Consider the following 14,694-nt stretch of genomic DNA (forward strand, 5'->3'; position numbering starts at 1 on the left):
TTTGCTTGTTCTTTATTGAAAAATATGTACAGATTTTATTCCCTTACTAGTGAAGTTCTCACTAGCGTAAGGATGAATTGAAGGGGAGAATAAATGGATTTATTCGTTAGTCAGATGGTCACTTAAACAGCATTACTGGCTCTAAAATTCAGCTTTATTGAGTTTCATCTCCTAACTGGGTATCACACATGCACCCATAATGGATATCTATATAGGTAATGTTCATGTCATAACTCTCATCAGATGCTGCCAAGAGCAAAAAGAGCCAGGATCAATTATGTAAGGGTTCCTTCTTAGACCGTAACAAAAAAGTACTGGCTTGAGCTCCCATAAAAAGCCAGGGAAGCCAAATAACTCTCCAGGCACCCCCTGATAAGCAAACACAAAGTCCATTGCATGAATAAATGAAGGGGAAGGAGAAACAGAAGGGGTAGGAGAAAGGGGTAGGAGAAACAGAATTAACATGAAAAAAACAGTAATGATTACTGTTCAATATCTAGATAAATAGATTAAGTAGGTAGGACTCTAATGGCACTCCCCAGGATGTGCTGGCAATAGTCTTCAATTCAGTTCTCCACTCACGTTATACAAGTCAAATAAAGCAATGCATTCTTGCCATAGCCATTTCCCTCTTCTGCTGCATCCCTAGTTGTTGCTGTCTGGGGTTTTTGTAGTTCCATCTCCAACATCTAAAGGAAATACAACTCAGACTGATCCAGGGGAATCTGCCAGTTCATATAGGCATTGTGGTTACAGTTTTGTTAGTTGCTGGGTAGGAAAACCCTTACCAGAATTCTTTACACAGTCTTTACAAGGTCTTCAGAGTGAGAACAAGAACAATCAAATTACTTGGCAGTGAATATATTCTCACCAATATACAAGAGTTGCAGGTCCTTTTTTTTCTTTTAGTCATCACACCTCGCCATGCACTGAGACCTTGTAGTGGTAGAGAGGCTTGTGTGTCCCAATGATCCTAGGAGATGCGTCGCCCAGTCTCACACTCCTGGCAGGGTGATCCATGGCGAACAGGCCTAAGCAACAGTTCCAGACAAGCAACAGTTCAACCCCAAGTCCTCAACAGTGGATCAAGCAGAAGGTGATGCCAGGATTTAAATGGCTGTAAAGATGGAACAATGCTGTAGCAAAGATGGATGTCTTTTGTCATCTAGGATTCTCTCTTGCCAGATCTCCACCTTGTCAAGATCATGTGTTTGCTGTTTCCATGCACCAGCTTTCTCATGTAAGACCAAGTCATGTGCAGGTTTCTACCACAGGAAACAACAGGCTCTCCTATACCAACCTTCAAAGGCCCTGCAGTGATGGACCAGTGGTGATGGAGACAGGTTAAAGAAACTGGCAGTCTCTAGACATGAATCTGCATGCAGGTGGCAATAAATTGATGGTTGTCTTGCACCTGGGTTGAGACAGGGGTGGAATTTGGCAGCCTGCTACCATGACAGAGCACTCCTGTGCAGGATCCCTTCTGCTCACCCCATAGAGGGAAGGGGCTAGAAAGGATGCCCCAAACCTTGGCTGTCTTATCTGCCCCTGACTAGATAACCATGTCCAGTGGGGTCACTCTCTCTGAGGTAAAAATCAACATAAGATAACAATGATTTTGGCAACATGGAGCATTTATACTTTGATGGATAATCAAGACAATGAACAATGAGAAGGAAGAACTGCCATCATTTCCAGGGAACAAGTGAGATACAACTTTGATACTGCAGCTTTGAGTGAGCCAAGATGACAGGTGAAGGTCAGCTGAGGGAAGAGGGTGGAGGGACCTCTTTGTGACAGGGGAAACCAGCCCATGACAGATTTATTTGTGGCATCAGCTTTGCCATAAAGAATCAGCTCATCGGTTAATGCTGTGGGCATTAACACACTTTGTGAAATCCATCTTAAGCTCAGCAATAATTAGTACACCATCTTCAGTGCATGATGTATCAGTTCCTCAAAGCCAAAGCTCAAAGGAGGATCCAAAAAATCAGTGGTGGTAAGGTAAAGCCAATGAGATCCAGGTCTGTGTTGACAAACATGACATGCATAGTTTTTTTCCAGGTAACAAAAGGCATCTATGGCCCAACTTTCCTGATATTGCAAGATGGCTTGATTCTGTTCAAAGAATCTATCCAACAGATCTATCCAAGTTAGATGGAAAGAACATTTGAGGCACTTCTGAACTGCAAGTCAACTGTGATGGATACTAGGGCTGTGCGAAGCTTTGGTTACTGATTCGATTTGGAAGAGATTCAGCCTGATTCAGTGGCTGAATTTCTGAATCAGAATTGAATCAGGAGACCCATTAATATCTCCAAGTTGAATTGGAACTCCAATTCATTTTGGAGATATTCAGAGAGATCCAATGATTTGGACATAGACACAGCTTTATATATTTTTTCTATGTATCTTAAGGTACCAGGTGGCTTGTGAACGCTGAGATGGTGGGGTGGATGGAGCATCCCATGGGAGCGTGGGGGGCTCCCTAGCATGCTTGGCAGCAGACCCAAAAGTGGACCAGAAGCACTTCTGGGTCTGCTGCAGAGCGCACGGGAGACCTCCCCAGCTTGGTGACTTGTGCTTCCTGAGTTTGAGGGGGCACCCAGGGACCCTCCACAGCTGATCACCAAGCCAAGGGGACACTGTGCACTTGACAGCAGACCCTGAAGTACTTCCAGTCCACTTCTGGATCTGCTGCCCCTGCCCCCAAACTCCTGTGGGACACTCCATCTGTTCCACCATCTCAGCATTCACGAGCCATGCCTGGTACCTTGAGGTATGTAGAAAATATGACCGAATCACTGATTTTCTGAATCAGATTCGAAACTTCAGATTTGGATTCAGCCAAATTGAATTGGGACAGTGATCTGAATTAGCAAATTGAATTACTGTCCCCTAAATCAGGCCAAATCCAAATCAAATACAGCCCACTTTGCACACCCCTAATGGATACCACCATCTAGTTCATCTCTCCATACCCTGAAAGGGGATCCCTATGCCAACCCTCGTATTCTAGAAGAAGCCTGGCATGCCATCAAGGAAACCAAGAACAACAACGTCATTCTTCCGTTGTTCTCAAGCAAATCCCAGGACATCATTCTCCCATTGTACTGGGCCTTGGTGAGGCCGCAGCTGGAGTACTGCATCCAGTTTTGGGCTTCACAATTCAAAAAGGATGTGGAGAAGCTTGAGAGAGTGCAGAGAAGAGCCACACACATGATCAGAGGTTAGGAAAACAGACCTTATGATGAGAGGCTGAGATCTATGGGACTCTTCAGCCTGGAAAAGCGCAGGCTTAGGGGTGATCTGGTGGCTGCCAATAAGTTTATTAGGGGTGCTTACCAGGATCTGGGAGAACGTTTGTTCACCAGACCACCCCAAGGGATGACAAGGTCACAAACTCCTTCAGGACCATTTCAGGCTGGACAAAAGGAAGAACTTATTTACAGTCTGAGCCCCCAAGGTCTGAAATAGACTGATGCTGGAGGTGGTTCAAGCACCTACTTTGGACACCTTCAAGAGAAATTTGGATGTCTATCTTATGACCCCTGCTGACTTCCTGCCCTTTGGCTGGATTTGGTGATCTTCTGGGGTCCCTTCCAGCCCTAATGTCTATGAAATCTAAGGCTACAGGACCAGATGGCATACCTGCTGAATTTTTTACATGGCTGGTAGCGAGGAACTGGTACTGAGACTGCACAAATTTATTATTTGAATTTGGAACAATGAAAAGATCCCTGGGGGCCTGAGGAATGCCAATATCATGACTATCTGCAAGAAAAGAGATACATCTGTGTGTAGGAACTCCTTTCCACAAGAGAGAAAATCCTCTCCTGCATCCTCCTGAACTGTCTTCTACCTCTTGCTGAAGAATTCCTGCTGGAATCTAAGTGTGGTTTTAGACCATCCCATGGGGAAATTGACATGATCTTTGTTGCCCTCCAGATCCAAAAAAAGTGTTGGGAACAACATCAGGCCCTGTATATGGCCTTCATTAACCTATGGCCTTTGATTGAATCAATCATAAAACCCTGTGGAAATTACTGGCTAGATTTGGATGTCCTGAAAACTACATCAAAGTCCTGATGCTTATTCATAACCAGATGATTGTGACAATTCCACATAGCAGATTGAAGATAGATCAATTTGTTATCCAAACTTTGATCAAGTAAGGATACATCATTGCCCCAAGTCTGTCCTCCATTTATTTTACAGTCATCCTGGTCCTTATAAAGAACAACCTTCTTTCCAGAACTGACAATGCATACCAAACAGATGAAGGGCTCTTCAGCCTGGGATGTTTCTGCTCAGAGGCCAAAGTACTTAAAACAACCTCTCCTGACCTTCAGTATGCTGACAACTGTGCCATCCTTGTGCACACTGAGGAAACCCTCCAGACTGTGCTGGATCTCTTTAAAAAAACCCCTACCAAACCTTAATCTTCTCAATGTTAAGAGAGAAGCCCAAAGTGGTCTATCAGCCTGTCCCAGGCCAGGAATATGAACCCTATTCCCAAAATACCATCGAGGGAAAGACTCTGCAGATAATCAAGGACTTCCCCTACCTTGGTAGCCACCTCTCTTAGAGAGTGATCATTGATGAAATAAAGCACAGGATATGGTATACAAGGGCCTGGGAAATTGCTTTGGTGTGTCTTTATTCATTATGATCTCCAGAAAAACACCAGAATACAGGTCTGCAATGCTGTCATTATCCCCATTTGTCTCAACAGATGTGAAACATGGGTGACCTACCATCATCATCTCAAGAGCCTGGAATGGTAATCACTAAAGATGCCTCCAAAAAATCCTCCACATCAAATGGGAAGATTACTGGACATCCTTGCTGAAAGCAATGTTACCACCATTGAATTGGTGATCCTCAAGCACTAACTTTGCTGGACTGGATATTGTGAGCAGATGCCTGACTTTTGACTCCAAAACCAAATGCTTTACTTCCATCTTAATTACAGCCTGAGATCTTGTGGTGGCCAGAGGAAACACTACAAGAACACTTTGAAGGCATATCTCAAGAACGTGGATGCCAGCATCAAGACTTGGGAGAAACTGGCTGCCAAACATCTCCAATGGTACTGCAACCTCAACCAAGTGGCCGGCACCCTGTTTTAAGGTAAAATGTCTTGCCCTCAGAGCAAAGGAGAGAGAGCAGAGGATGAGAAAGAAGAAGAATCCCAGCCTGCAGCCTACACTCCCCTGCAGAAAGACCAGCAACTTCTGTGAATATATCTGTTGCTCAAGGATTGGACTCAAGTCACCTCAAAACCCATCAACAAGATCTGGATAGAGACCATCCTCAAATTGAGAGATAGCTGAAGACAACACTTTGTCACATCAGTGGTTTGTTAGCTCATCATGCTAAACTGAGATCCAAGTCAGGGTAACCTGTCACCCCATGCACATTTATGGTAGGTCTTTTATCCTTTTACTACCAAATAAGTATAATGAAATTTCAGTGTCCTTAAACTTAAGCCTTAACTGAATTTTTTACTCAAATGTTCAAAGCTGTGATATAACAGAAATGCAAATGGGGGCTGTGCCTATTCATTCCTTTCCATTTAATCACCAACTGAGAATTCACTACTACATGGCCTTCACAGACAAAATAAGTAACCTTAGTAAGCAGTAGATTTCATTTGACAATACCCTCTATAAAAGAATATCAAATGTGGTTCTAGCTTCAATGCTAGCAATGCACTAATCTCTTTTATTCCCTTGGTGATTAAAGATCAAATGTTGGTCCTCTGTGTTACCACTTTTGAGTTGCAGAACTAATGCTTGGGGTTTTTTATGCATTACTACTCCAGCATAAGTAAACAAAATGACCACACACTGTTCACCAGGATTGGTATGGCCACATCATGCCAGCTTTAAAATGTATGTTCTAAATACTGGGCCAGAGAGAAAAAGTAAAAATGACCCTATCTTTGGATGGATAGGACATACATTCAGAAGGGAAAAGTTCTATTTCCTTATTTAATAGACATTTACTCATTTTATGCAAAATGGGGCAAATTTAACAGGAAAGATTGAAAGCACTTCACTTCAGATTACCTGGAAGATGGTGATTAGGGCAGTCCTTTACCAGATGGCAAATATAGTGATCTGATCCTTGGTCTGCCATTGCCTGGGTTAATGTGTTAATCACTAGGCTATTAGGTAAGAAGTGGTGCATGGATACTTCTCCTTGCTCAGTTTGTGACCCGACCATTATATTATTGCTTTCAGCTGAATCTGAAATAGATTGGCAAAATAGACCCAATTTTTTAAAACAGGTTGAACGGAACCTTGTTTTTCAGTAAGCCATTCATCACAATTTATATTCAAATCTACTCAAAATCAAGGTCCTCATCATTTGCCCTCTTAGAAAGTACTGTGTATTGGCTCAAAAGAGTAGAAGCAATGCTGCTGAAAGACTAGTACCTCAGCTAATATTGAAATCAATTGAGCTGCACCTATTTACCTCAGCTGAATACCGAGCTTAAATGCATATATGCCCACTTTGTCTGGTTACTGCTTATTTCCTTCTGCAGTATCAGTTACATATATTAGTCTTCTTCCTTTCCCATTCTAAATGGTTGCTGAGCATTATTACATATTTGTTGTATTTGAATCCAGAGGATACTGGATTTCCACTATGGCTGGAGTAATATTAAGTATATATTTTTATATTGCTGTGTGTGTGTCCAGGAAGTTTGGAGTCCTTCCAAATGAAACAAAATCCATAGATGTAAAATATTGTTTTATGAAGTTGAATTGATTGATGAAAATATTACCTAAGTGATAGCAATATTAAGATGTGATCTGTGTTAGAAAAGCTGTAGTAATTATCTCTGGATTTAGAGAAACCTTTAAATACAGCTTCCCCCCGCTCCAACCCGGAGCTGTGTGTGAATGTGTGTAGTAGCACTCTGCAAATATTTAACTTCTTTTTGATTCTAATGTCAAAACATCCATGTGTAATTCCAGAAATTATGCATCACTTACAATGTTGCACATACATTTCACATTGCATTTCAGTTGAACTTTAATGTCCCTTGGGGGTAGCTTGTTTGGACTCCATTTATGAAAGATAGTTGATATTTATTTCCTTTTTAAACATTTTTTTCTTTATTTATGAACCAGCTTTTGAAAATATTCTCAAAAGGTAGCAAAAATTAATAGTACTGAGATTATTTATGTAGAAATGGACTTATTACTGTGCTGACATTAAGTTTTAGTAAAATTATTGCATGTTATTTTGTGAAATATTTTGTGCAAAGTGTTGATCACAGTGGTTTCACTCAAATTAAGGTTATCAGCCTTTGGTTGAGATAACAAGAGAAAAAATGATGATAATTAAAGCCATCAAACTTATGGAAGTCTCAGCTCCTATCTTATTAGACCATGCTCAGTATTACGGAGGCAGCTACCCTGCTTGCATTTTGGGAGATAATATACACTGAACAGGCATTGGTTGTCTCAGTACAGTTCCTGGTAGCATATACTGGGGCAGTTACAAAATACATACATTTTTCAGGGCAAAATCACAACTTTCTTATTTCTTCAGGATGCTAGGATTTTCTTTTTTTTCTTTTTATCCCTGACCTAGGATTGTTCCAGCTAAAACAGAATGTTTGATAGTTATAACACACAGAATTTTTAACCTTTTGGCTAAAGCAGTACAGCAGGTTTGTGCAGCTGCTTCTTCTAGTAGATCTTTTAACATCATTTAGGCTTCCATCCAACAAAGCATTTGAACAGTGCCATTCTTAGATATATCTATGATATTAACAGGAATAAAAATAGTTTTGGTCATTTAAGGTAAGTAGATGTGACCAAGTACACACCAGGAGCACAACTTTTGATTTTGAAGGCACCGTATTTTTAAGTAATTGCATTTCTGACAATAACTGCACTTTAAAAGTAGTGGGTGCTACCTGAGCCTGCTGTAGACAATTTGTCAGGCACCTGACTAATATTACTGGTGCACATGGTCTTTTAATGTGTAGGCTTTGGTTTCTTCACTATAAGGAAGTTATTATAGTGTGTTTATCAAGTATAATAAAATGACACTTTTCACAAGTCTGTGTACTCATTCTGGAGTTCTTAGTCAGAAAAAAGTACTATACTGTGAGTAGGAATTTTGCCTGAGTAAGGATTCCAGAACTACTAGTTCCATGTAATTACAAGAGCCCTTAACATTTACATTTTACACACATACCTCATGTTAAATCCTAGAGCTATATGAGTGGTTTTCCACTTTGTGCTATAACGTGGCACATTATCAAATGAAATAAAGGTGAATTTGGCTGAGGAGGAGCAGGAGGAGAAGGAGAAGTCACTTTGAATGCTAAATTATTTATGATACTTAGAGACACTTGGTAAATAACAGGAAAGCATAAAAAATAAAATGCATATTGTGGTCGCTGGTCTTGTTTTGTGCTCTTTAACCATTGAATCAACTGTTTCTTTTTGGACACTTGTCTTAAAGGAATTAGAAATCAGCAGAAATAAATGAAGCTGTCTGCAGTTGACAGCTACAAGGGAAAGCCCACAAAAAAAAGTGCTCCTGTGAGCAGATGATAAAGCAGATGCTGTAAAACAACAGGGGGATAGCACCATTTCTTCTCCAGAATTGACAATCGTTTGATAAACAGCTAGTCATGCTCCTGGAAAACCCTGTCCATCAGTGCATATCAGTACAAATTAATGATGACATGTCCTGATTAAACTTGCTGTGCTGTGAAATGCAATGCATTATCTGCATGGCAGTAAATGAACAAATGGTGACAGGAAAAAAGACGCACATCTCAGGTTAGGTCCAGAGTCCTACCTGCCTGTGGCAAAGTAGGTGTATAATTAGCAAAATAAAAATCACATGGTGGGTCTTACAGGCTATAACTTTTGTTTTGTATTAAATTTTAGGAAATTCTGATGGCAGCATTACAGTCAGGCCTTACTACTATAGAAATTGTGATGGTGGCACTTCCTCAAGTTTTGGGACATCCCTTCAAATTAACTCATCAGGAAGCCAGTAAGACTGAATCAAACTCCTGCTGGTGACTTGAAATAAATGGAGTATAAAAGTGGTGGTAGGTCTAGATGTGGCTCAGTGAGAATTTTGCCCGAGTAAGAAGTACCAATAAGTAAATGCTGAGTAAGGATTTCAGAAATCTGCTTAAGAGACTTGATTTTTAGGGCCAAAGGCACAGAGAATTTATTTCTGTTATGCAGCTAAGGTAGGATTCATTCTAAAATATCCAATCAAGGGAGGAATTATGTCTTACTGAAATCCTGCAGAGGCAATTCTATATACTGTTAAGTACTGGTTTATTCCACTCTATTTAATAAACGCTCCCATTCACACTGAAATCTCATTAACACCAGTGTAAATCCTGAACAATTGTCTTGATTAATGTGGAGGTATGTACTGGTCATTGGAATCAGGTCTGCTGTAACTTCTGTAGAAATAACTAGAAGGATTTAGGTTGCATTGCACCTTCCTCCTACACCCTTCTCACCCCTGCAACTCCTCCCCCCCCACTTTTGTAGACTTCAGCCTAATTTTCCATTATTTCTAAATTAAAAGTTTTTAATTAAAATCATTTTCCACTGAATGTGCGGCACTTCAGCTCTGTTGCAAATAACACATTAATTTCCCCTGACTCCAAATCATCTTACTCGTTCTGTTTTATCCTGGTTAACATCTTTTCCTGGCAACCACCAATGGGAAATACTAGGTGTTAGTGGATGAAACAATACAGAAACTGCTTATAGGAAGTTGCACTCAACTCAGTTTTTGGATATTTCCCCCTTTTTTATATATATATATTTAAATAAAGAAATATAAATAATTTTAATATATCATCTTGCAAACATCTGCCCTCCTGAGCAGATTAAGCATTATACATGCAGCTTTTCATTGGGGTGGGCCAAAGCCATACTGTCCCCTGGAAGTCACCATTACAGAAAGGAACATGGAGACAAAACTCCTTTAAAGGTATACATATTCTTCCCTCAGAATTGGAATAATTCTTCTTACTTCCATGCATGGAGGGTGGCTGAGCCATCAACTTCTATTCCTCACCCTTTCTAGGGTGCCAATAACCTTATGGGCTGTGTCCAGATGAACGCAGCTGTGTGGTATGTGGCACTGTAGACATATCTGTGGCACCACATACCATACATTCAGTTATTCTCTGCACTGCAGCATGGGGTGGGAGGAGAGAGGTGATCTCAGGAGATCATAGGATAAAAAAAAAAACCTGCACCAAAAAAACCCAAAAGCAGAGCAGCATACCTGGGGACATAGCGTGCCATGTAAAACTGGAGCCTGGCCAGCTGGAGCCACACTTCAGCTGCAGCCCCAAGAGGCCCCCAGGTCCCCAGGTAAGCCTCCCTTATCCCACCCGAGATACCCCACCCAGGGTAACATGCTGTGCACTAGAGGGCGTGTGGCACAGGCATTGCCCGGGAACAAGAAGCAACAACACAAGGGACCTTGTGCTGCTGCTCCTTGTCCTCAGGGAAACAAACATCCATGCTTGCATGGATGCAGCCATGAAGTATTTGTGCTCTAGCCCACAGGAGCTAGAAAGCAAACAAAAGAAAAGTATCTACATTAAAGACTTTAAATCTAAGACTAGCAACAATAAATGGATTGTCACAGCTAAACAGTGTTGAGTAGTATGATAAGCAATTGCCTAAATACATTTGTGATTTAACCACTGTCAGGCTTTGTTTGGGGTTTTTTTGTAGGCATTTTAGCAAGGGAGAGTTTTAAGAAGCTATTTGAAGAGTAAGTATAAGACAACAGTGTAGAAAGCATGAAGCAGCTTGTGTGAAAATTTATCGAGTGGCCAGTGAAAGCTTGTGTCTTGGGTGGAATGGTAGCAGGAGTTAACCAACTAAAACTGAGCAAGCTGTCTGATACCACTGAATTTGCAGTGAGGAGAATACCCGTGACCACCACCTCAAAAGGGCCTTCAGCCAACAAGGACGCTCCTCCAGAAAGATAGATCGTACTTTTGAAAGAGCCACCCAGATACCATGTGAAGATTTACTGCAGTGTAAAAAGAAAATCCCCACAAATTGCACACCATTAGTTATGACATATCACCCTTTTCTGGAACCTACACAGAAAATCCTCCACCAATTGCAATCCATACTAGAAGAAGACCCCATTCTTAAAAAGATCTTTCCAGAACCACCAATCCTAGCCTTCAAGCAAGTACTGAACCTTGCTAACCTTGTCACCAGAAGCAAACTCCCTATGACTCAAACTACATCGACAAATGGATCCAGACCATGCCAGGACAAGAAATTCAAAACCTGCTAACATATCTCCACCCTCCCCACTATAACTACACACCACAACAGAACCATCACCATTCCTGGATCTTACAGCTACACCTCCAGAAATGTTATATATCTTATCCGGTGCAAGAAATGCTCTGAGGGAAATTATGCTGGAGCTCAACAACAACTGCGCACCAGAATGAATTCACACTGAAAATCTGTCAAAAACAAGAATGCCCAACTACCCGTGGGTGCACATTTGTCACAGGACAATCACTCCCTCTCCAATCTCTCAGTTCTAATCCTTACAGGGAACTGACAAAAAACCTTCTGTAGACAAGTCTATGAACTTCACTTCATAAAGCTACTGAATAAAAACATCATGGACTTAATATTGGCATTGGTTTTATGACACATTACAACCTGCCTGACATCTGATTCACCAGGTACCTGCCTGACAGCCTCTTTTATGCCTTGTATTCTATTGCTGCACTGCTTCCCTTCAGCCTTTCCCCTCCGCTCTCTTTCCCCTTCCCCTTCCCCCTTTGTTTCACCTTTCTGCCTTGCCTTTTCTCTTTCTAATTCTACCTATTTACACTTTCACTGACATCCTGCCACACCTGTAGCTTCTTTCATTTCTAAGTCTTTGGGCCTGCACTGTTTAACATCTTCACCAGTGACTTGGACGAGGGGGTTGAAAGCATATTGTCCAAGTTTGCTGATGACACTAAGATGTAGGGTGAGGTGGGCACACTTAAAGGGAGAGAGAGAGGCTGGAACTAGATTTAGACAGACTACAAAAGTGGGCAGATGAGAATAGGATGGGGTTCAATGTAGATAAATGCAGGGTGCTGCACCTTGAGAGAAGAAATCCACAGCATACGTACAGGCTGGGGAGTTCCCCTCTTGAAAGCACAGAGGCGGAAAGGGATTTTGGAGTCATTATTGACTCCAAGATGAACATGAGCCTCCAATGCCAGACTGCAGCCAGCAAGGCCAGCCATACCTTGTCACGTATCCAAAGATGCATCTCAAGCCGGTCCAGAGAGGTGCCCCCCTCTATGTGACCTTGGTCAGGCTGCAGTTGGAGTACTGCATCCAGTACTAGGCGCTGCACTTTAAAAACAATGTGGCCAGCCTAGAGAGAGTTCAGAGGAGGTCCACCCATTTGGTGAGAGGGCAGTAAGACAGGATCCATGAGGAGAGACTGAGGGACCTGAATCTGTTCAGCCTCAGCAAGAGGAGGCTGAGGGGGGACCTGGTGGCTGCCTACAAACTCATCAGGGGAAATCATCAGCAAATAGGAAGAGCCCTATTCTCCCCAGCACCACCTGGGGTGATGAGGAACAATGGTAATAAGCTGATGGAGAACAGGTTTAGGTTAGAGACCAGGAGGCAATATTTTACACCTAGGGTGACCAGAATCTGGAACCAACTTTCTAGGGAAGTGGTCCTTGCCCCTACCTTGGGTAAATTCAAAAAGAGGTTAGATGATCACGTGTCTGAAGTCTTGTGAACCCAGCATTCATTCCTGCCTGTGGCAGGGGATCAAGCTAGATGATCTGTTTAGGTCCCTCCTGCCCCTAGCTACTATGAAACTATAAACTATATTCAGTTGGTCTAATAAAAGATATCACACTTACTCAAAGTACTTTTCCTGCCTAAAATTGAACAAGAGATAACAGGTAGGGTGTAGACTGTCCAGGAATAGCTTCAAAAGTAAAGATAGTTAGCTTATGTTCAGTGTGAGAGAGAAGAGGGAGCTGAAGCACAATAGAGGGGTTCAAAAACAGTTTGATGATATAGCCATATAATCTCTGAATTCTGCCATTCTATATGGATATGAATGGGGAAGATTAGTTTTTTTTGAAGTCAGAGACAAAGAAGTGAAATAACTGAGACATGAAATGATGAATTTCTGGATGAGAGTTTTAGCTGTGTGGCTGGATAGGCAAATTGTAGGAGCAGTCTGGCTCAGATGTGTGACTCTTGAGAGAGGTCTGAAACCAAAATTATGACTCAATCATAATTCTGTGCAACTAGCAGGATAATGTTGTCATTGCATAGCAATAAAGAAGCAAAATCATGAGAAGGACTTGTGGTGAAAGACATTAAGAAGAAAAGAGCTCTGATTTAACTAGGTAGAACTTAAGCTTAGGACTGTACATTCTTAAAGAGATGTCAGAGACAGAAATAGAAACTAAGATTTTGGCTTGGACAGATCAAGATAGTTCTTGAGTAGAGAAGCACATCTATGAGATGTCCCAAGGAACATATGACTTAAAGTCGTTTCTGAATCCAGGTCATTGAATCCAGTCCCCTTGCACTGCAAACCATCATCAGGGGCTAGGCGAACAACTATTCACCAAAGCACCCCAAGGGAAAACTAGGAGCAATGGTCAGAAACTCCTAGAAGGAGGTTTCAGACTGGATATAATGAAAAAATTCTTTACAGTTCATGTGACCAGACTCTGGAATAGATTCCCACTGGGGGTGGTGCAGGCACCTACCCTGGAGATATTCAAAAGGAGACTGGATGAACACCTTGCTGGAAATATTTGACCACCCCCGCCAGTCTTTCCTGCCTAGAGCAGTAGGGCTGAACGCAAAGATCTCACAAGGTCCCTTCCAGCCCTAAACTTCTGTGAATCTGTGAATCTGTAATAGAACCTCTTTAATAAAATGAAATGATAACTGAATGTATGCCTAGGAAGGAAATTGCCTAGGGAAAAGATGAAGGAACCCAGGAAAGCTAGAGTGGGGAAAAGGAAGCTTTTCTGAACAGAAGAAAACAGAATCAAGGAAACCAAATAAGAAAAAGATTTCAAGCACGTGATTGACTCTATCAAAGGCAAGTGAATAGTCAATAAGGATAAAGAAGATGGACTGCATTTCTTTTGGCTAAGAAGAAGTCATTGGCCACTGTGGCAAGGTGGTATATATGAAGTCCAAGGTACTGAAGCTGGACTAGAAAGGGTCTAGGCTAGAAATGGAGGAGAGAGGGCAGTAGGTGGAGAAGCATAGAGAATTCAAGCATAGATTTTATAAAGTGGGAGAAAGTAATCAGTTTATATCTGTATTGAAAACCCCGCTTCTTACCAGGGTAAACTAGCCCACCGTGTGTGTATTTACATGTGATATTAAGCTGATTTCATGGGCATTTTGTGGCAGCCCCACCTCTGGCTGCTAATTGGCAGAGGGACCCTGATAGCCCTGCCCCTTGCTGTTGATTGGCAGAGTGTACTTTTACTCAGTCTACATGACCGCTGTTATTTTTTTGGTTGATTTCATGGGAAAACATGGTCAATGGCAGATATCTCAGTGATCATGGTAATCAAGACAATGTTGTGTTGTGGTTTCCACAAAATCCATGAAGCTGTGATTTAGGCCATTA

This window comes from Crocodylus porosus, unplaced genomic scaffold (genome assembly GCF_001723895.1).
Source record: "Crocodylus porosus isolate Cpor-Errol unplaced genomic scaffold, CroPor_comp1, whole genome shotgun sequence".
Taxonomy (NCBI): domain Eukaryota; kingdom Metazoa; phylum Chordata; order Crocodylia; family Crocodylidae; genus Crocodylus; species Crocodylus porosus.